This window comes from Delphinapterus leucas, chromosome 20 (genome assembly GCF_059928025.1).
Source record: "Delphinapterus leucas isolate spDelLeu-1000000601 "Yukka" chromosome 20, BTC_Dleu_Yukka2, whole genome shotgun sequence".
Taxonomy (NCBI): Eukaryota; Metazoa; Chordata; class Mammalia; order Artiodactyla; family Monodontidae; genus Delphinapterus; species Delphinapterus leucas.
The window spans coordinates 19,556,453-19,577,694 of NC_143148.1; positions in this window are offsets into that span (position 1 = coordinate 19,556,453).

Below are 21,242 nucleotides of genomic sequence, written 5' to 3' on the forward strand. Positions count from 1 at the left end.
AAGAAAGTCAGGCAAATTGGCTTCAGAAAAAAAAAAGGATAGAAACAATCAAGCTACCCTAGTATACTACCTGACTCAACAGTGAACAATATTTATATAATAAACAATGAATGCTAATTTAACAAAAATTTGTGAGATAATCATTGTGAAGGAATGAGGGCGGGGGTGAGAGGAGAGGGGAGTAAGAAGGCCAAGGTCACACCACTAGTCAAAACAGGGAGCTGGGGTAGGACCCAAGCTTTTTTTTTTGCGGTACGCGGGCCTCTCACTGTTGTGGCCTCTCCTGTTGCGGAGCACAGGCTCCGGACGCGCAGGCTCAGCGGCCATGGCTCACGGGCCCAGCCGCTCCGTGGCATGTGGGATCCTCCCAGACCAGGGCACGAACCCGCGTCCCCTGCATCGGCAGGCAGACTCTCAACCACTGCGCCACCAGGGAAGCCCCAGGACCCAAGCTTTTAAGTGCCTGCTCCATGATGCTTGTCATGGGGTGCCCAGAGCAGCACCATCGATTAGGGTGCAGTCAGGGTGTGTGGGCAGTGCAGAGTCCACAACAAGAGACAGTAGTATCCGTGTCTGTCTTCCCCAGCAAGGGGGAAACTGCTTTGAACACCTCTGCGGTTCTGCCATCAGTGTGGGCTAGAGTGTGACAAGGGCCCTACCCTGGGACTCTGGGTCCTCAGTTATAAACGGGAAATGAGCAGCCTGCTCTGTTCCCAAGCTTGTTGGAAACAGACAGTACAAGCCCAGCCTCACTTGCCAGTGCCCAGCTGGGAACTGGGACCACAAAGACCATATCTGAATTTCAGCTGATACTTAGAAGGCTCCATCAGGATCCTCAGCTCAGAAACAGGATGAAATCCCCTTCTTCACAGGTCTCTGCAGGGAGCAGAGCAAGGCTGCTTTTCTCATCAAGCATCTGATTCTGGAAGAACTTATCCCCTAAAACCCAGACAACAGTTGGAGGGACCAGCCTGGAGAAGGGGTGCTGGAAGAGAAAGGCAGACCGACACCCCACACGCCAGGCTCAGGGCTCCCCACTCTTGGGAACTAAAGAGGTGTGTTAGGTCAGAGAGAGAAGTTCTAGAACTCTGATCCTTGTCCTACCTGTGACAGCCAAAGTTATTAGGTATTTAAGGACCATTTTCTTATTTTCCCCTTCTGAGGATCATTGACATTCATCTCATCTTTTTGTTTGTTCTAAGTCCTGCTTGTGAGCCCTTGACTGTGATGTTCCCCTGCCAGAAGTGCCTTCCCTCAATCTGACTCCTCCACTTTTCCAGAAAAGGGCTTAGATGGGAAGGTCACAGGCCCAGGAACCTGTAGCCCAGGACTTCAGAACTGAAAGCCCAAACTCTATGACCCACTTCCTCTTCTAAACCACTTACTGTTGTACCAGAATTGTGCACCTGAGTCTTTTTAATGTGACTGCAAACTCCCTGAGAACAGGAATTATATTAGGGTCAGCCAAGCTGTGTAACAAATAGGTCCAACATGCAAAGTTTCAACACAGTTGATTTGATGTTTATTTCCTGCTCACATGGCAGTCTTTGAAGTGTCACTCTGGGACTCGTGCTCCTTCTAGTTTGTGGCTCCACTTTTCCCTGGCTCCTCCTCGTCATCTGTGTCCAGCTTATGGAAGCAGCAAAGGCATGGAGGAGTGTTCCTAGGGGCTTTTTATGGGTTAGGCCTGGAGGTAGAACACATCGCTTCTGCTCACGTTCCATCTGACAAAACCTAGACAGCCACACCAAACTGCAAATGAGAATGAGAGATGCAGTCTACTTGTGTCCCCCACCAGGGTGTGGCCTTGGTAGACCAGCTGTTCTGCTGCCCCAGCCTCCTTTGATGCTCCACACCCCCCAGAGCCAGCACAGAAAGGGACCTTCAGAGGAAGTTCCAGAGAACTTGGTGAGGTGGGCCCAAGCCTGCTGGTGCTCTACAAAGAGAGGAAGCTGGCCATGTCAGGGCTGAGCTCTACCTGGGGCCCCCTCACACCTGTACCTGCCGAGCTGCTCAGATGAGGTGGGCCCTGCAGCAGCTGTGGTTGCATCGGAAAACAGACTGAAGGCTGGTCTTGACATCCACATAAACGTCAGCCTGGCCTCTGCCCGCAGAGGTAGCATCTGTGCAGAAATCCATGCTGTGGTGCCAGGCAGGTAGGCATCAGGCACCCCTTGAGATGCCACTGTGTCAGGAAACTTGTATGTCTGGTCCACTTGTCCTGGTCACAGGCTGGGCAACATAGACGATGAGGATGGCCTTGAAGAGAGTGGTTTCGGCAGAGTGGTAGAAACAAGGGCCAGACTAAGAGCTTAAGGAAAGAACAGAGGTAAGTGGGCTGGAAGTTAACCTTGCCAATTAATTGGATAAAATAGGGCTGAAGTTGGTAATGTGTGTCACAACTCATGCACACACACACACACACACACACACGCACACTCACACACACATATGGAACAGGTACCCCTCTCCAGAACCCTTGCTTTCTGCTGCCGCTGTCTTAGCCCCCATCTTTCCCAACTTTATTCCCCCCCTGAGAGGCAGCTGACTCGGGATTCAGGTACGTCAGTGCGAGGATGTGGCTGCAGGCTGTGTTGTGTTGTGGAAAGCCCACTGGAGTAGAAAGCATCCTTTTTAGATGCCTTACCTTCAAAATAGATCTTCACTCACCACCACAGCCACCACCCTAGGCCAACTGACCGCAGTGTCCTGCAGGGACCACGGTCCCTGCCTACTCACTGGCCTCCTGATCTCGCCCTTGCCCACCTAACGCCATTATCCACACAGCTGCCCTTGTGATCTTCCAAAATTGTCAACCTGATGGTGCCTTCCATTGGCTTTCCACATCCCCACCTCTCCGTTCTCTTCTCCTGCATCACTTTCTTCACAGCAATTCATTCTACCCCTAATCATACTTTACTTCTAGTCATTTAACTTGGTTATTTGCTCTCTCCCTGGAAGGCAAGGTCTGTAAGAGCAGGCCTTTGTCCTCTCCACTTTTGTGTCCCGGCACCTACTAGGCATGCCAATGTTTATCGAAGAGATGCAGTTTCTTTAAGACTCAGTTTCCTCAGGTATCAAAGGCGGACAATAAATTCTTGTGCACTTCACCTCGTCGGGGTTTGTGGGGATTAAATGAGAAAATGAGGCAGAGCAGACCCCAAGGTCTGTGACATTGGCAATGCCACGGGATCCTGGTTAAGGCTGCTGCCTAAGGATTCTCATTTTGCGGGATGCTTTCTTATCATCACAGGCCCCTTCTGAGGCTGAGCTGTGGTGTCCTCACTAGAAACAATAGCCACAGTGCTCCTCCCAGTTGAGAAACTGGGACTGTATTGAAAATAAATTAGTAATGCCTCATTCTCAATGAAAAAAGTATCAGGGAGATTTATAATTTTATTTTTTCTCAGTGTGCAGAATAACATAAATCAAAAGGAGCAATAGTCTACCTTGTGTTTTGACTACTTTGACCCTCTTCAACCTCTGCCAATTTTTATCTCATTTTTGTTTAACTTTATACATCAGAGTTTAATTTGAGAGCTGGTCAAGAAGACAGTGATGTATAGGTTACATCAAGTGCAGCCGAAATTACCCTGTCCCCGGGGACCTCAGGCTGAAGGGAGGGTCCCCGTCCTGTTTCAGGGGGTAGAAGAGGAATGGTACAGTTTGCCCCCTGAACCCAGCCCCCCTCCACCCAGCAGGCTTCAGTGTTGCCTCTCATTTATTGATCTGGCCAGGTTTGAGGCGCTCACAAGATTGCATCCATCCAGGGCTTAAGCTACCCAGCACGGCCCCAGGCTCAAAGCATCAGCCACAGGGGACGATATCATTTTAGAAACCAGAAAAGGAGTTCTATTAGCATTGATTTTTCCTCTTCTTTAAATTGCTATCTTCTCTGGGAAAGTGTGCCCAGTTGGCAGTGTTGTCTGGCCAAAGAGAACACTGGCCTTGCTTCCCTGAATGTCCGGAGCAGGGCCTGGCATCCCATAGGTTACTCGATAAGAATTGATACTTGAATGGATGAATGAATGAATGAATGAGTTGCCTTCTGCTTCCTCATTAGTGTTGGTGTTCCAGCTGACCTCAAGTATTTTTGGAGAGGAGAAACACAAATAGATGAATTGGGTCACTGACTTAAGAACTGGTGAGTTTCTGAGTTTGTTCTAGAAACTTCCTTATGGATGCTTGGGACCAGGGGGATCTTGAGATCTTCTCACCCACCTCTCGTCTGTCACATCAGCATTCACCAAGATAGCCTGGCCGGGGGCTGGACGACTTCTACTAAACACCTCTAGGGACAAGCCACTCAAGCGGTGACCCAAGGGTTAGCACTTTGTAAATGTACATTTCCTTCACAGCACTTATCACAGTTTGAAATTACAGACTTGTGCAATTATTTGATTAAAGTCTGTCTCCCCACTAGACCCTAAGAACACTGACAAGTTTTGTAATTAATTCGCCAGAAAAGCCTGTTTGTTCACCTGTCTCTCTAGGGCCAGGCACAGGGCTTAACATCTGGGAAGTGCTCAATAAATATTTCTGAATGAATGAGTCCAAAACAAACTGGGGGGGGGGGGGGAAGGTGCTGTGATTTGTTGTTAGCAAGGCAGGAAAGAGGTAAAAATGCCCAGGTACAGAAGTCATATTACACCTGACCCACTGTCAATCCAAAGGCCAGTAAGGGGATTGAGGGAGGCATTAAAAGGTAGCTGGATCTGGGAACTAGGTGAAGATGCCAAGGGTGGCAAATATCTCTGGTAGATTCCTTGTTCTGGACTTGTACTGCCCAATACAGTAGCTAGTAGCTACCTGTGTGGCTACTGAGAACTTGAAATGTGGCTGGTCTGAGTTGAGATGTGCTGTAAGCGTAATACATACACCAGCTTTCAAAAGTTTACATGAAAAAAGGATGTAAAATATATCACTAGTAGTGTTACGTTGATGACATGCTGAAGTGAGAATTTAGGGCTATGATTGGTTAAATAAAATGTATAATTGAAATTAAGTTCACCTGTTTTTTTTTAAATGGGGCTATAATAAAATGTAGAATTGCATACGTAGCCAGCATTATATTGTAACACTGTTCTAGAGGAAAGTCCTTGGAGGAGTTATTAATTGGTCAAAAGCCTTCACATGAATGCCCATCATTGGAAAGGCTGAAAGTCTGTCTGTTCTGCAGCCAGCATGGTGCTAGGTACTCTACCGCCTAGTTAAACAAAGGTTTATCCCTTTGATCCAGTAATTTTATTTTGGGGATGTCCTCCTGTAGAAGTAATCTGAAGTGTGAAAAATTCTTTATACATAAAGTTATAGTATATTATTGTAGTGTTATATAATATGAATGAAAAAGAGAAAATAACCTAAACATCTAAATAGTAGAAGAATGATAATATCAACTATAAGATCCATACAATGGAATATTATGCAGCCATCAAAAATTCTGTTTACCAAAGATTTTATTCTAACATGGCAAAACGCTGTGACAATGTTCAACCAAAAATATGAAATCCTAAATTGCACACATAATACAACTGTAACCCAAGAGGAAAAGCTCAGGGGAAAGCGAGTGGAAGGGGTTCTACCCAACCATTACAGTCGTCTTTGGACAAGGAGATGAGTGACTTCCCTTTTCTTCTTTCTAGTTTTACAATTAAATGTTATTTAGCAAGCTTTTGATAAGAGAGAATTGTACACATCTTGTCTCAAGTCAGAAGGGCCAATCTCAGGCGTTTGTTTGTAAACAGCTGCGGGTGGAGAGGCACGCCGATTCTGGATTGCCCCTTTGAAGCACACACAGCCACAGCAAGCAGCGTGTACCTGGTGGGTCATGCAGTCCCTTAGCCAAGTACACACGTCCTCCATCGACCTAAGACTCCTTGAGAACAGCCACTGCAGTGTGGTCCCCCTCTTTCCTCCTGCCCAGCACAGAGCCGGCATGGCCCACAACCCTGCAAGAGGGTACTGCACCTCTGCTGGCTTCCTGCCGCACCCTTTCCCGCTCTCCTTCCCCTGCGCTGGGCCCGGGAGGCCCACCTGGACGGCTGTTTCAACCCTTGCCAACTAGCTTCTGGTGGGGTTTACCCAAAGTGGAGTCTTGGCAGGAGAGGGGAGGAAGGGAGGGCAGGGCAATGGGAGATGTCATTCCCTGGTCACCTCCCTGTGGGTCTTCTGAAGGTGGCAGCTTTAAGATGCCCTCCTTCTGGTTTCCAGGAACCAAGGACCATCTCATCTCGTTCCCCCCAAGCCTCAAGCTTTGACAGCTCTGTTCGCCTTCTCTTGTGCATCCCTTCCCCCTTGCCATCAGCCCCTTCAGGAAATCCTTCTTGGATCATCCTCATTTGAGTGTGTCCTCTTTCCTGCCGGGACCCCAAACTGACACAGGACTTAATGGAAAGCACAGCTCCTGTGCCACCCAGCATACCATGAAGAGAGGCACAAAGCACTTCCTAAGATGCTGGGCGTCCCTGGGCCTTGTGGTGTGGAGAGATGGGGCCGAGCCCTGGGGCCGACAGACCCGAGTTCAAACGCAAGCTCTACCCCTTCTAATAGCCATGAGGTCCTTCACTTCTCCAGGTCTCACCTTCCTCACCTGCAAAATGGAGTAAGAACACCTACACTGCAGGAGTATCGTGCTGAAGAAACGAGGTAAGATACCTATACTTCTTAGCATGTTGCCCAGCGTGGGGTAAACTCCAGCAAACGTTAGCTCTCACTCTTACTGCTATTATTAACCGGGGCTGTCAGCCTCGTGAGCGCAAGTGTCCTGTCAGACCACCGCATCCAGAAACGTGCTGCAACAGGGCCTAAATGGCCCTCCTCCGTGTCCTGGGCTGCAGAGGACCTGCACCCAGCCCCATGTTCCGCTCTGCACTGCCCCACGAACGGAGAAGGGGGTTGGGTGGGTGGCCGCAGAGCTAGAGGAGAGGGTGGGAACCAGCGGGACGTGCAGTGCTTTGTGTGAAAATCACCTGTTTATTTAAATATTGTACTCATGAAAAAAATGCCAGAATGAGAAATATGGACATTTATGGTACTAGTAAAAAGGGAGGGAGTAGGGATACGTAAATGATCGAAAATACAGGAAAGAATGATAAGACATTTGAAATAAAAATTTGCATCGTTAAAAATATCTGGACTTCAACCTCAGAACGAGCGTATCTTTTAAAAGCTCTTTGAAAACACTTCCCCGCTCTCTTTGTCTCTTTTCTTTATAAGCCATCTTCTCTTTAACTCCCTTTGGGAAACTTCTTATAAATGAGGATTTGCCTCTCAAGGGATTACTCTGGTTAGGAAAGTGTTTTATTAAAAAATATATGTTTGCCACAGAATGCTGAGCGATATAATTAGCTGGTCCCTTCTGTTTTATTTCAAAAGGCTGTATGGCCAAGTTCTAATTAAACATATTCTCAGGACATTTGAAATGTGGAGGTGCCTCAGAAATGGGCACTAAAATGAAGGAAGCGAAGGCTTGGGGGGTGTAAGCTGGAATGCCGGTGCTCTGGCCACAGCGTACCTAGCATTTAGCCTCATTTCTGTTCCTGAGTGCACAGCTGTCGTGACCAATAAGTCTGCCGCAGCTACCCTGCCCTGCATCTGGGAGGCAAAGAGTCCTGGGCTGGGATTCTGGGGACCTGGGTATGTGACAGGTCATCATGTCCAAAGTGAGAGCTTTTAAGGTCCCTGCTAGCCCTGACATTTTTTTTTTTTTTTTGCAGTACACGGGCCTCTCACCGCTGCGGCCTCTCCCGTTGCGGAGCACAGGCTCTGGATGCGCAGGCTCAGAGGCCACGGCTCATGGGCCCAGCCGCTCCACGGCATGTGGGATCTTCCCGGGCCGGGGCACGAACCCGCGTCCCCTGCATCGGCAGGCGGACTCTCAACCACTGCGCCACCAGGGAAGCCCCCTGACATTTTGATTGTACGTCTGGATGGGTTCCTCTGCCTAGTTCTGGCCACATAGCGTAACAGTGTTCCAAATGCCCGTACTTCGTTTTACTCTGTGAGTCCAGGAATAAAACACAAGGCCGTGGAATCTCGGTCTTGATGGCTCATCCAAGAAAGGCAGTGTGAAGCCCTCATTTGCAAATGAGTAGAATGATGCTTATTTCCTCCTGGAAGAAGCAAACGACCTGAAGATGGAAATATTCTGTCTGCACACAGCAGGACAGGCTGGGAGCCCAGAGTTGAGTTTAAAACAAGCTCTTCTGAAGTCTCCCACCTTGTCACCCTGGTAGCACCCTCACTCTTTGCAAAGCATTTACACATCCATTAAGACCTCTTTAGAAGCAAGCAGTCATTGCTGATGGGGACACACGATGATAACAGCCACTTTGGAAAACAGTTTGGCAGCTTATTCTAAAGTTACACATACTCTCACCATAAGACCCAGCAATCCCAATCCTAGACATCGAGACGCAGGAGAAATGAAAACTTATGTTTACACAAAACCTCTATGTCCATGTTTATAGCAGCTTTATCCGCAGTCACCCCAAACTGGAAACAACCCAACTGTCCTTCAACTGATGCATGAATGAGCAAACTGTGGCACATCCATACAGACTCTTGAAATACTCAACAACATGGATACATCTCAAATACTAAGCGAAAGAAGCCAAACTCCAGAGGTGACATACTATATAATCCCATTTATATTACATCCTGGAGAAGGCAAAACAATAGGGATGAAAAACAGATCAGTTGTTCCTGGCGTGGGAAGTGGGAGTGAGGGGCAGGAGGATACTTTGACTACGAAAGGGCAGCACAAAGGAGTGTCTGGGGTGATGGGACTTTCCCAAATCTTGATTGTGGTGGTAGTTACACGACTCTATGAATTTGTCAAAACTCAGAGAACTGTATACCAAAAGACTGAATTTTACTCTATTCAAATTAAAAAAAACAAAAATTTAAAACCCTGGCAGGCTTGGTAGTGAATGTGGTGGCCTTTTGAGGTTGCCCTGCCCCTTATTCATTTCACCCTATAAGGGATTAAGCCTATCAAGGTATGGCATTCTCTGGTGATGACTACTGTCCACAGAAGTGGCCCCAGAAAACTGGAGGGAAGGACATAGATTACATGGGCCAGGGACAGGTTTTTTATTTTAATTCTCTTTCCTATTGGATGTGGACAAAAAAGAGGCAGGCGGGTCCATTTACCACTTGTGACCACTCTTGAAATCATGAGACAAAACACCTTGAGGATGAGATGATCCTGAGAACACAGAGCTAAGAGAGGGCAGAGAAATCTAGGTTCCTGTTTGTATAATTGAGCCAGGATTTACCACTAGACAATTTCCTTAAGCTAGTGTGAGCAGGGGGCTGTATTACTTGCAGACTAAAGCATCCTAGGAAATGCAGTCAGGGAGCTCGTTGAAACATTTCTGTTCTGATCCACAGTCCCAAAGCAACTTGAAACAAACTGGGCAATAAAGAACTTCTATGAACAATAGAAAACATATCCAACAAAAAATAGGGAAAGGACTTGGACAGGCATCTCATGAATAAGGAAATCCAAGTGACCACAAACATATCAAAATGTACTCAATCCCATTAGCATTCATGGAAATGCCAATTAAACACAGAGAGACGGTAAAAACAATCACTAGAGTAGAAAATATTAAAAAGAAGGGGAAGAAAAGCTTATACTATCATAAACTGACAAGGATGTAGAACAGTGGGAACATTTAAAAAACTGCTTGTGGGCGTGAAAATTGACATAATCGCTTTGGAAAACAGTTGGGAGTTACAGATATACATACTCTATGACTTAGCAGTCGCACCCCTCCATATATGTATAACAGACAGCATGGATAACTGTTATGGCTATTATGAAAAATGCCTCTGCGAACATGAGTCCGAGGGAATTCTGGAGAAGTGGCCCCAGAGACAGACGACCCGGATGGTTACAAGTTTTGCTTTACTTCATTACCATTTATTCCAGCCAGAGTCCTCTTAAAAGTGTTTGCTTTTAAGTAAAAGTTGAATCCTTTGAAAAGTATCAGTTCTCTCTTTTAAGTCTAATGTGTTAATCTGACGGAGTGCTCTTTCTGATTGATTATAGTTCAGACCAGATCTGTGCCTTACAGAGACTACTAAGACTTGACACAGGTATCCTGTCCAACTGCTCCTTATCTGCCTGGAGATCTTTCATCTTAAGAAAATTAAATCATCAGGGGCTTCCCTGGTGGCGCAGTGGTTAAGAATCCGTCTGCCAATGCAGGGTCACGGGTTCGAGCCCTGGTCCGGGAATATCCCACATGCCGCAGAGCACCTAAGCCCGTGCGCCACAACTACTGAAGCCCACGAGCTCTAGGGCCCGCGTGCCACAGCTACTGAAGCCCTTGCACCTAGAGCATGTGCTCCGCAACAAGAGAAGCCACTGCAACGAGAAGCCCGCACACCACAACGAAGAGTGGCCCCCGCTCACGGCAACTAGAGAAAGCCCGCGCGCGCAGCAACAGAAGATACAAGGCAGCCAATAAATAAACAAATAAATAAATAAAATAAATATATAAAAAAAAATTCAATCATCAGGGCCAGACCCAGACACGCAGGAGACCGCACCCAATGCCTCTTGAGTAAGTGAAATATCTACTGTGGGTCCAGGCATAAACTTCATGCATTTTCCTTGTATAAAATCCTTTCATGCTCTTATTTGAGCCTATTGACTTCATTTAAAATATAAATCTAACATGCCCAGATGTCTGTTTCCAAGACTCCATGTTTACCTTAGAAAGGTAAACGTGGCAGGGAATGGCTACGAGAGCCCGTGACACTGTGTAAGAAGACAGACAGAAAACACCTCAAGTCACCTGGGTTTCTGGATGCATTTATTGTAGGCACAACAATGAAATGTTAAATTAGAAATTGACTAAACCCTTTTTTAAAAAACAGGAACATGTGCAGTGCATAAGGAATGATTATCATCCAATCTTTAGCAAACCTTACCATTCAAAAAAGTTGTTGTATAGATATTTTCCTGTAAGGAAGTCATTCTGTGAGAATGTAGAGATGTTAATCTAAATCCAAGTCTCTAGAAGCATATGTGTGTGCATAGGTGCAAATATGTAGACCTACACACATACATGGACACGGATGAACAATGAAAAATAGTATCTATATTGTGTGTGTGTATGTGTGGTGGTTTGGGTCCCATTAAAGAACTAAGGATTTGGATAGAATTCACCCTGATAGCTGAACAATTATGGAACAGCTGCATCCTCAGAACAAAATGACCTTTTCATCAAGTTACAAAACATTAAAGGTTAAAGAATGTTTGAAAGGAAGTTAATACTTTTAAAACATTGAGAAAATTGCCATTCTTTCAAAGACCTGACCAAAATGAGAGCAAAGTGCCACAAGGCATCTACGAGCCTTACCCCGAGGAGGGGTGACATATTTGCATCGCCTGCTTCATTCAAAACTATGAATGAACCTACCTCCTCAGGAAATGAGACAAGGTGGGCCTGGGAGCCGCACAGCACGGGGGCTCACGAGAGGAACCCTTAACGGGCTGGCTCCTAATTGCAATTTTGAAATCACATTGCTTCTCCTCTCAAGTAGCGATGGCAAGGCGAGCAAATCAATGAGACTGTCAGATTTTCCAGGCTTCTATTTTCCATCTGACCTGGATGGTGCAAATTCCACTCGCTACTAACAGGGAAAATAGAAATATCAGTGAGGCTCTTCACCAAACCCCTTCCTTTAATTAACTCCCAGAAAGGCCTGGAGAATCCACCTTACTCACCCTACAAATGCCCACTCTTCCCAGGAAGTCAGGCGGTCTGTGTTCTGCCCTGCCTTCCACACCTCCCCCCTTTCTTTCTTTTTGCCCCACTCGAAGCACCAGCTTGCAGCATCCTCCAGGGCATCCATCCTCAGCCTGCTTATAAGCCTTTGTCTTCAGGGAGGTCTGACCCTGTGGCAGCCCCTCTCGCAGTGGCTGGAGGAGGGGTCACTATCATTAGACAACCACTGTATGTCAAGTTCTTCACCAAAAGCACCAACATACATCATCCCAGGGAAGCCTCACTTTCCCTGGGAAGTGGGATCTGCTGTGACTTGCCTATCGGCAGACAGCTAGTAACACCGTTCCTCTTTCAAACCCCGGTCTGACCCTGAAAGCTCCCGGGAGGCAGCGCAAGGGAGCAAAAGCTTCAAAGGACTTCTCTGACTTTGATCAAATTTTTCCTCCCCAAGTCCTACTCTGCTTAGGAAGGAGAGAGCCGCCCATTTTAGAGATGAAGGAGGTGAGGCTCTAAAAGCGTGGGCAATCTGCTTGAGGTCACTTGGTGAGTTATAGGCCACCAGCCCAGGCCCTGCATCGCACGGGCAGAGCTTGCACTCACCTGCTGTGTGCACACGTGCAGCTGCTCATTTGGCCCTTCTGTGCTGCTGATAGGTGCTTCTCCTAGCCACCTTCCCTCATGCCTTCATGCATCCTGGGCTGGAGAGCCAGCTCTCTACTTTCTCACCTTCGCTGTCTACCTTCTAGACTCCTGACGTGCCCCAGATAGGACCATCCTCCAGAGAGGTGGCATTTCTGGACATTTGAGACGGGTGTGTCTCCATGACAAATTTCCCCATTGGAGGACGACTCTGGCCCATTTTCAAGTCTCATTTTTCCTGGCCGACAGGTGAGGCCTGAGGAAGAGGAAGGAGGGTTTGTGGGCTGCTGGACTGCTGAAGGGAGCCCTCCCTGCCATGTGCCATAGAGCCAGGGGGACTCCACAGGCCCTCACTGTTACTGTGACTGGTAGGCCTTCTCCTAGTGGGAACCCTACCCCCAGGCATTCAAGTTGGCAGGGACTGAAGATTCTCTTGAAAATTAGGGAGGACCATTTGTACTTGAACTTACCCCTTCCCCAGCTATTTCCCCCAAGTATTCCCAGCAAAACCAGAGCCAGAGCCCCCTCTCGGCAGCCAAAACACTCCTAAACACCTTAAATCAGTGGTCCCCAACCTTTTTGGCACCAGGGACCAGTTCTGTGGAAGACACTTTTTCCATGAACCAGGAAGCGTGGCGGGGATGGTTCAGGCGGTAATGTGAGCGATGGGGAGCAACGGGGAGCGACGGGGAGGGATGGAGAGGACGGGGAGGGATGGGGAGGACAGGGAGGGATGGGGAGGACGGAGAGGGATGGGGAGGGATGGGGAGGGATGGGGAGCGATGGGGAGGATGGGGAGGGATGGGGAGGGATGGGGAGGATGGGGAGGGATGGGGAGGGATGGGGAGGGATGGGGAGGATGGGGAGGGATGGGGAGGGATGGGGAGGATGGGGAGGGATGGGGAGCGATGGGGAGCGATGGGGAGGATGGGGAGGGATGGGGAGGATGGGGAGGGATGGGGAGCGATGGGGAGTGATGGGGAGCGATGGGGAGGATGGGGGGGACGGGGAGGGATGGGGAGGACGGGGAGGGATGGGGAGGACGGGGAGGGATGGGGAAGATGGGGAGGGATGGGGAGGGATGGGGAGGATGGGGAGGGATGGGGAGGGATGGGGAGGGATGGGGAGGACGGGGAGGGATAGGGAGGGATGGGGAGGGATGGGGAGGGATGGGGAGGGATGGGGAGGACGGGGAGGGATGGGGAGGGATGGGGAGGGATGGGGAGGGATGGGGAGGATGGGGAGGGATGGGGAGGGATGGGGAGGGATGGGGAGGATGGGGAGGGATGGGGAGGGATGGGGAGGATGGGGAGGGATGGGGAGGGATGGGGAGGGATGGGGAGGACGGGGAGGGATAGGGAGGGATGGGGAGGGATGGGGAGGGATGGGGAGGGATGGGGAGCGATGGGGAGGGATGGGGAGGGATGGGGAGTGATGGGGAGGATGGGGAGGACGGGGAGTGCAGCAGCAGATGCAGCTTTGCTCACTTGCCTGCTGCTCACCTCCTGCTGTGAGGGCCCAGAACGTGGTCTGTGGCCCAGAGGTTGGGGACCCCTGCTTTAAATGATGCAAAAGGCTTCTTATGAATTAATCCCCCTATTTGGGCCACAGATTTTAAAGGTATTGATAATATCTCTAAGGTGATCAAAAGTCAAAATTCACTCTCTGTCAAATTTGTATTCAGTACCTACCATTTTTTTGTATGTGTATTTACAGTTAGCCAGCCTGGGTCAAGGCTCTGAGAGCCCACTGCCCCCCTGCACCAGGGTGCCCCTCTCCAGGTGAATGGGGACTATGGGGAGGATGGCTGCAGATGACTGACTTGAGTATAGCTTGTCTCCAGAGAGGGCCCTAGAGGGCCCTCTGCACTGGAATTCACACTTCCCTGTTGGCTGCCCACCACCTGCCTTTGGCAGGGGGCAGGGGTGGGGATCAAGCGCTCCCTGGGGCAGTCCTTAGCTGGGCTCTGCCTCTAAGTCCTGTTGAGATGGAGAAGGAGCAGTGCGCTCACCACTCCACAGTAGAGAAAGACAATTGCACTTCTAAAAACTCTGCACTTAAAAAATATCTACAAAACAGAAACAGACTCACAGACATGGCGAACAGGCTTGCGGTTGCCAAGGGGGAAGGGGTGGGGAGAGGAATGCACTGGGAGTGTGGAGTTAGTAGATGCAAACTATTACATTTAGAATGGATAAACAACAAGGAGGTACTACTGTATAGCAATCTCCTGGGATAAATCAGAATGGAAAAGAATATAAAAAAAGAATGTATATAGATGTATAACTGAGTCACTTTGCTGTACGGCAGAAATTAGCACAACACTGTAAATCAAATATACTTCAATTATATATATATATATATATTATATATATATGTAAGCCTGCAGGGCCACGGTGGGCCCCAGGGTACGTGGCATCGATGAGCCATGCGGGTGGTGGGAAGGGAGAGATGCTGAGCAGTCAAGAGCTATCCGCTGGTCCTTGATGGAAGCCAACCCAGTGTCCCAGAGAAAGTTCCCCGCCAAGTCCTGAGCCACAGTCAGAGCCAGGCCAGGAGGCCAGCTTCCCTGCACCTGCAGAGTCCCTGCATTCCTTAGAGTCCAGAGGCCAGCACCATAGCAGAGCCAGTCTCTTCTATGTGCACTTGCACACTCCCTTATTTCCACACTCCTCCTGACTGGTGCTGTACACGCATTCCTTCCTTGCATGCTTTTGCACACCCACAGGAGCTCCTGCCTCGGGGTGTGGGTGCTTCCTCCAGGATGTGTTTTTCTAGGGGAGGAGTTCTGCTGCTGAAGCCTGTTGTCAGCACACTGGCACTGCCTGCTCAGGCTTTCCCAAGAGCCAGGCTCCCGCAGTGCCCCAATCTAGTCCCAGCTCCCAGCGCCCTGGAAAGCCCGGCCTGCGTGGACGCACAGTCCTCCGCTCAGGGCAAGTTGGATTTATCTGCTCCAGAATTTCAATATTGGAGTGCTTTGGAGAGGGTGGTCAAGATCTGGGGCGGGCGAGGGTCTTATCTTGAAGTGATCTCAGTGGAACAAACACTGTTTTAACAGAAATGCTAGATTTGTTAGGGGAACCTAGAGAGGGGAGTTGGAGTCAAGGGGCTAGAGCTGTTCTTAAACCCCTCCTTGGCGTCACCACCTGCCTCTACCATCCATCATTAGGTCCAAGCGCAAGACCCACATGGAGACCGCAGAGCGCCTAGTCCTCTAGGCCAGCGGTGGGAGCTCCCCAGCCCCCCGCCCCACCTCCCGTCCCTGGGGCGGGAGCAGCGTCCCCGCCGTCCCGCCTCCAGAGGGCGCTGTTGGAGAGGTGGTACAGCCAGCTGCCGCCGCGGGCTCAAAGGGGGCGCCCCAGGGACTCCACCTCTAACCCCTGGCCTAATTTGAATATTTCATTGGCTGCCGCCAGTCTGGTCAATTTATCATGCAAATGCGGGTGCCCTCCGCGCCAGAGAGGAGCCGTCGCACGCGCAGGAGAGCGGCGCCCGATTGGTGGCCGAGACAGCTGCATTTGTAATATTTTTCTTTGGGCATTAGAGTCATTTACCAATGCCATCGCCTCAACTCGAGGCACTGAATCACAAGCCACTTAAAGGTTTTTATTGGCAGCTTTGAAACTTCTTAACATGTTCTTTTATTTCAAATCAAGTGTCAACCTATTGCTGACCTCCCCCCCCCAAAAAAAACCCACAAAAACTGCAGCAGCTACAAACTATTTTGTTCCCTCATTATCTGTGCACCGGGTGACCGCCCCTGCCTTGTCACAGGGAGGAGGACTCGACCTCTTTGGGGTGAGCACTTGGTAGACCTGAAATAAATTATCTTTGCGAATGCATAACGGTGTTGAGAGGGTACTGACAGAAGAGAAAACAAAAAGGAACCAGAGAGTAGGAGGAAGAAAGAAGATGAAGGAGATGCGGGAAAGAGAAGTGGCAGAAAGACGAAGAGGGAAGGGAGAATTCAGAGCTCCTGTGCGGAGGAGGAAATTCTTGGAGTTATCAAAGCTGCCAAGATAAGAGACTATCTGAATACAAAGAATCTGAACCTGCTGGCCACCGTGTCCCAAAGAATTCTGGCTCTGCTCTTCTGGAAATACAAGGGATATGCTCCAAGTTTCAAGAAGTAAAAATGAAAAAGAACGAGGCCCCAGCACAGTATCCCTCTATTGTACCTGCCCTACTGAGAACTGTGCTAGGTCTCGGTTTTTCCCGTTTTGATATTCAGTGACAAACACAAAACCATAATATAAAAGATAGAAAAGAAGAGCGATATAGAAGAGGAGAAAGGGGAAACGAAATTCCTCCTCATCTTGCAAATTCACTGGCTGGTTAATGAGGTCACCAGGCTCACTGGTGCAACACTGGGGCTGTCTGGTCTGAGAAGACCTGGTGGTTTGATTTCTGAGACCTCCTCCTCTCCAGGGCTGCTGCATTGCACGAGCCTGAGCTCAGCCTGCTAGTGATTCACAGGCACGATTCTTTCCGCGGAACTTGCACCCGCGGGAAGAGATAAGCACCTCCGCTTTCGAGCTAGCAAGGAGCTGCTTACTTCCAGCCAGGGGTGGGCCCCACCGTGGCTGCAGCTGTCTGGAGTGTAGTTTATTTTTTTCTTTTTTCTTTTCCTTAAGCTTTGCCTAAATGGTTTATAAAAATCCATTTCACTCAGAGTGGGAAAAAACACGCCACGCTACAGCGAGTAATTCTGGAAATTCCCCGCGCAATTGAGGTCAACGCGTGGGATTTGATCAAAGGGCGTGTTGCCAGTAATTGTGCCCTCCAAACTGGCCTTAATGTACATCTGTCCTTCTTAGACCGCAACACGAAGACTTTCTATTTTCTTTAATTTTAGGTCTCCTAAAAAAGTTTTTTGAAAGTTCGGTGAACAACTGGGCTTGAAAGAGAATTATACAAGAAAGGGGAGTGGAGTCTAAACTGGGCTCCCCATATCTGAAAATCTGGTACTGAGAGCAGAGGAGAGCCCAGGGGTGGTAGGGAAGGAAAATCCTCAGCGGGTCTTGGGAAACCCCAGAAAGTAGTCCCTACCAATCACCCAGCTAGGAGATGGGTATGTAGGCAGACCTGGCTCCCCTCCGATAACCGTGTTCCCTCCCTCCCTGTTAGGTACATAGTTTTTAGTATTTGTCTTGAAATACGTTTATAACTGCCTGGAAATCCCGAGTCGGAAGAAAAGAAAAAAATGAGTCATCAAGGAGGGGGACCTGCCAGCCCTGGCTTTTTAGAGGGCTTCCATCCAAAGTTTAGGAAGTCCCAGTCATGCCCAGGAGTTCAGGGATGGCCTGGGGGCCGCCTTGCTCTGCCCCGCCCCAGCTGACAGCGGACCTCAAGGCTGGCCAGAGAAGATCAAAGGTCCTTTTGCCTTTGAGTCGGGTGGTCCTGGTGGGATTGGCGGACCCACAGTGAGAGTGGTTGGCAAAGCTGGGCCAGGCCTCTGTGGCGGAGCCACAAGAAATTTACAAAGTAGGAAGCCCCCGCCTGAGGGGAAGGGTTGGGAGCCTGTGTACCCGACAGTTGGTGGGGCGGCGGGGGGCGGGGGGGTTAGCTTCACATTCTCAACACCAGTTCTTGACCTTGGGCCAATATGTCTACTTTTCTTCCAGGAGTGCCTTGCCCCGCCCCCAGTCCCACCCAGGCACGCCTGATGCAGCTCCCCCAAGGCTCCACAGAAGTGGCATTAATATACCGCTCCGATTTTCGAAGGTTTATTGCACGTCAAAACTGTAAAAGTTCTTGGGAGAATTTACAGACAAAACATCTGGTTCGTTAAAACAAAGCTACCGGAAAAAGAGAAACAAACTTCACTGCTGTGTAAATGCACTTTTAGCAAACAATTAACCGCCTGGATAGGGCCTGGCCCCAGGGTCCAAATCCTTCTCGTTTTGGCAGGGGCTGAGGTCCCGGGCCCAATTCTTGGTTGAGGTGTGCAGGTGCTGGCAGTCAGCTTCCCTGCACCCAGGGTACTTCCTACTGCCTAGCCCAGATTGTGGCGAGGAGGAGTGTGAAAGCGGCCGAACCAGAGCGCCAGCGTTCCAGGAGGGCGAGGGCTGGAGAGCACTTGGCGCCGCCTCCCCTGGCATTGCTGGGCAGGCAGTGGCTCCCCAAAGGCCCACCGCCCGGTCAGATGCCCTCACACCTTGAAATGGGGTGCAGACTCCCAGAGCGCGCCCTGTCCCTCCAGGCGGCCCGCGCCTCCCTCGGGGCACGGAGAACCCCTCTTCAAGGTCTGGGCTTAGGCCCCTGGACCCCCAACCTACCCTGGCTACCCTGCCTGGACCGGCAGCTTCAAGGATGCTTCTTTCCGGAAGGCTTTTTCCCTCCTGGCCACCCCAAATGAGGACACACTTCATTCAGCTTGGCTTGGGTCCGGCGGACTCTCACCCACTGCCCTCAACTGCACCTTGTAGACAACCTCGGCTGCCTCCCGGCGGTGGCCCGCCTGCTCCTTCCCCAGCGCGAACTTCCCGACTCCAGACGCAGCGCGCTGCAGCCGGATCCCTGCCCCTCCACCGCACACTTTTTTGGAGCCACGCCTGCGTACTTCCCACCTCCCCAACTCGTCCGGGTCGGGCTCGGGTTAGCCCAGGGCAGGAACACCCCCGGGGTGGTAGAGACCCGCTCAGGTAGGCCCTGGCACTGCGGCCTGGGGCTCCTTGACTTCCGAGAGCTGGAGTCGGGCCTCTAACCCCTGACCTTAAGGAGCCGCGTTTGTAAGCATTTGTACTGAACAGGGCTCAGCATCCCGCCGCGGAGAAGGAGCGGGGTTCTACTGGGCCCCAGGCGCAATCTTGGGGGTCAGGAGTTGTCTTCATGGCCCCTGGGAATTTTCGGGGTTCTTAACAGGGTGAGCCACCTGGTCGCAACGGGAGCCGCCAGTTTCCCCTACGGGCGTTTGCCACCGGACATTTTGGTGTCTCCCCACTGTCCCTTAGGCAACTTCTTCTTCTAGGGGTGTAAAAAATTATTCCCAGAAACACGGCACTTCCCAGAGGTGGGAGCATTTAACTGGCCTGGAGGTTACTTTTTGCGTGACTCACGCGTGTATGAAGTTGTCAGGTGCTTGTGCTGGGCGGAAGCCTGTTGTTGCTTTTCAAAGGAATGGTCTTGCAACTCTTCAGAGTGGGGTACAAAGATTTCTATACAGTGTGTCTTCTACAGAATTCTAGCTCCTCCGCCCGGCGCGGGCTTTTCCGCCCTCTAGTCTAGCGTGAAAACGGCTCGGCCGCTGGATGTGGTGCGCGAAGCCCGCACCCTACAGCGTGGTCCGTCCGCCCCGAGAAAGGAGCCCCAGCGAGCGCCGCCGCGGCCGTCTCTGGCCTCCTCCGGAACCGCGCAGACCTGGGCGCACGCCGAAAAGCAGTTCCTGTATCCCTTCGAACTCGGGAATCGCGGAACGAATAGAAGCACAGGTTTTGACCTGCTTTTGTAGTCGACTCGGAGGGGCCGAACTCACCAGGCACCCGGACAGATACTTTCACGGTAGGAATAATGCAGATATATCAGGGAAAGTGCCAGGGACAGCCGCCCCGCAAATGTCGGAGGAGGAGTAGGTTCTATGTTCGCTCTTCCTCTTAAGCTCTTGGGAGGACAAGGAAGGCCCTTTGGCCCGGCCAGACTGATCAGGGACATATGTGAAGGTGTCTGTCTTCTGGACACTGTGGGGGGGGGGTCGGGGGAGCGATAGGGAAAAGCAAGAAGCAAACGCAGGGGAACATGTCACCACCGCCGGGGTCAGTACTCTGGAAGAATTGCCGGGAACCCCCTGCAAAGCACTGGCTTCTCCAACGTATGGCCCTGCTTTCTCTCCCTCTGTAAGTAAAATGTGAATTACAGACTTACTGCCACCCAGACACTATTTCTCCCTAAATCTAGCCCGTGGTTCTCACTGGGATCCGCGTTTTCTTCCCTCCTCTCGCTCCTCACTGTCAGGCCATGTTACAAAGCAGCCAGGCAGGGCCTGGCAAAGTTTTAGATTGAGACCTCCTGGCTAAGACCTGCCTGGCGACCTCGACAGCCTCAGACTCGGCCCAGCAGAAGCGGGTTTAAGCCACGGAGTTCAGGTAACTTCCAGGTCTATACTATGCGTGCTGCGCATTTGGGAAACCTCCCTTCCTTCTTTCCTATGCCGTACCCAGTTCACAGAAAAGGGGCAGAGAGAACATGATGGAATGCAAGGTTGACACTGTCCCCCTGCATCTGTCCCATCCTTAGAATGGCCTGCAAAACTAGTCATGTTTAGCGGTCCCGGTATTCAAGGGAGTGCGTGTGGCTAAAAGATCCCCGTAGAGATCCGGGTTCCAGACTGTGCCAAGCCGGGCCGGAACCCTGTTTTGCGTGTCCGGGCAAAGTAGCGCGGTCGCAATATGCACTCCGCATAGCCCGTGTTGTGCGTGACGGGCTGTCGCGGCGATGTGAAGCTCACTGACACTGATGGATGCGCCAATGGTTGGACGGACAGATGTTGGGGCGGATTGCACTCCGCGCGGCACCTGAGCTGGGGAGGGCTAGGCAGCGGTCAGGCGGTGGCTGCCGGCGGCGCGGAGACGGGAGCTCAGGCCGCGGCCGGCAGGGGGAGGGGGCGGAGGCAACTGAGGTTGGGAGAGCAGCGCGAAGAAGGAAAGAAGGAGTGGGGAGCACAAGCCAGGGCGAAACTCAGCCTTCCGTGCGCGGCGCCCAGCGCCGTGCACTCACCACAACCGGCGGGCCTAAGTGGGCGCTCGGCGCGTGGAAGGTGAGCCGGGGGCTGGCAGGAGCTGACCTCCCGCGGCGCCTACCCTCCTTCAGGCAAGTGGTGCTCTGTGCCGCAACCAGAATCCTGAGGCCACGGGCGGCGTCTGC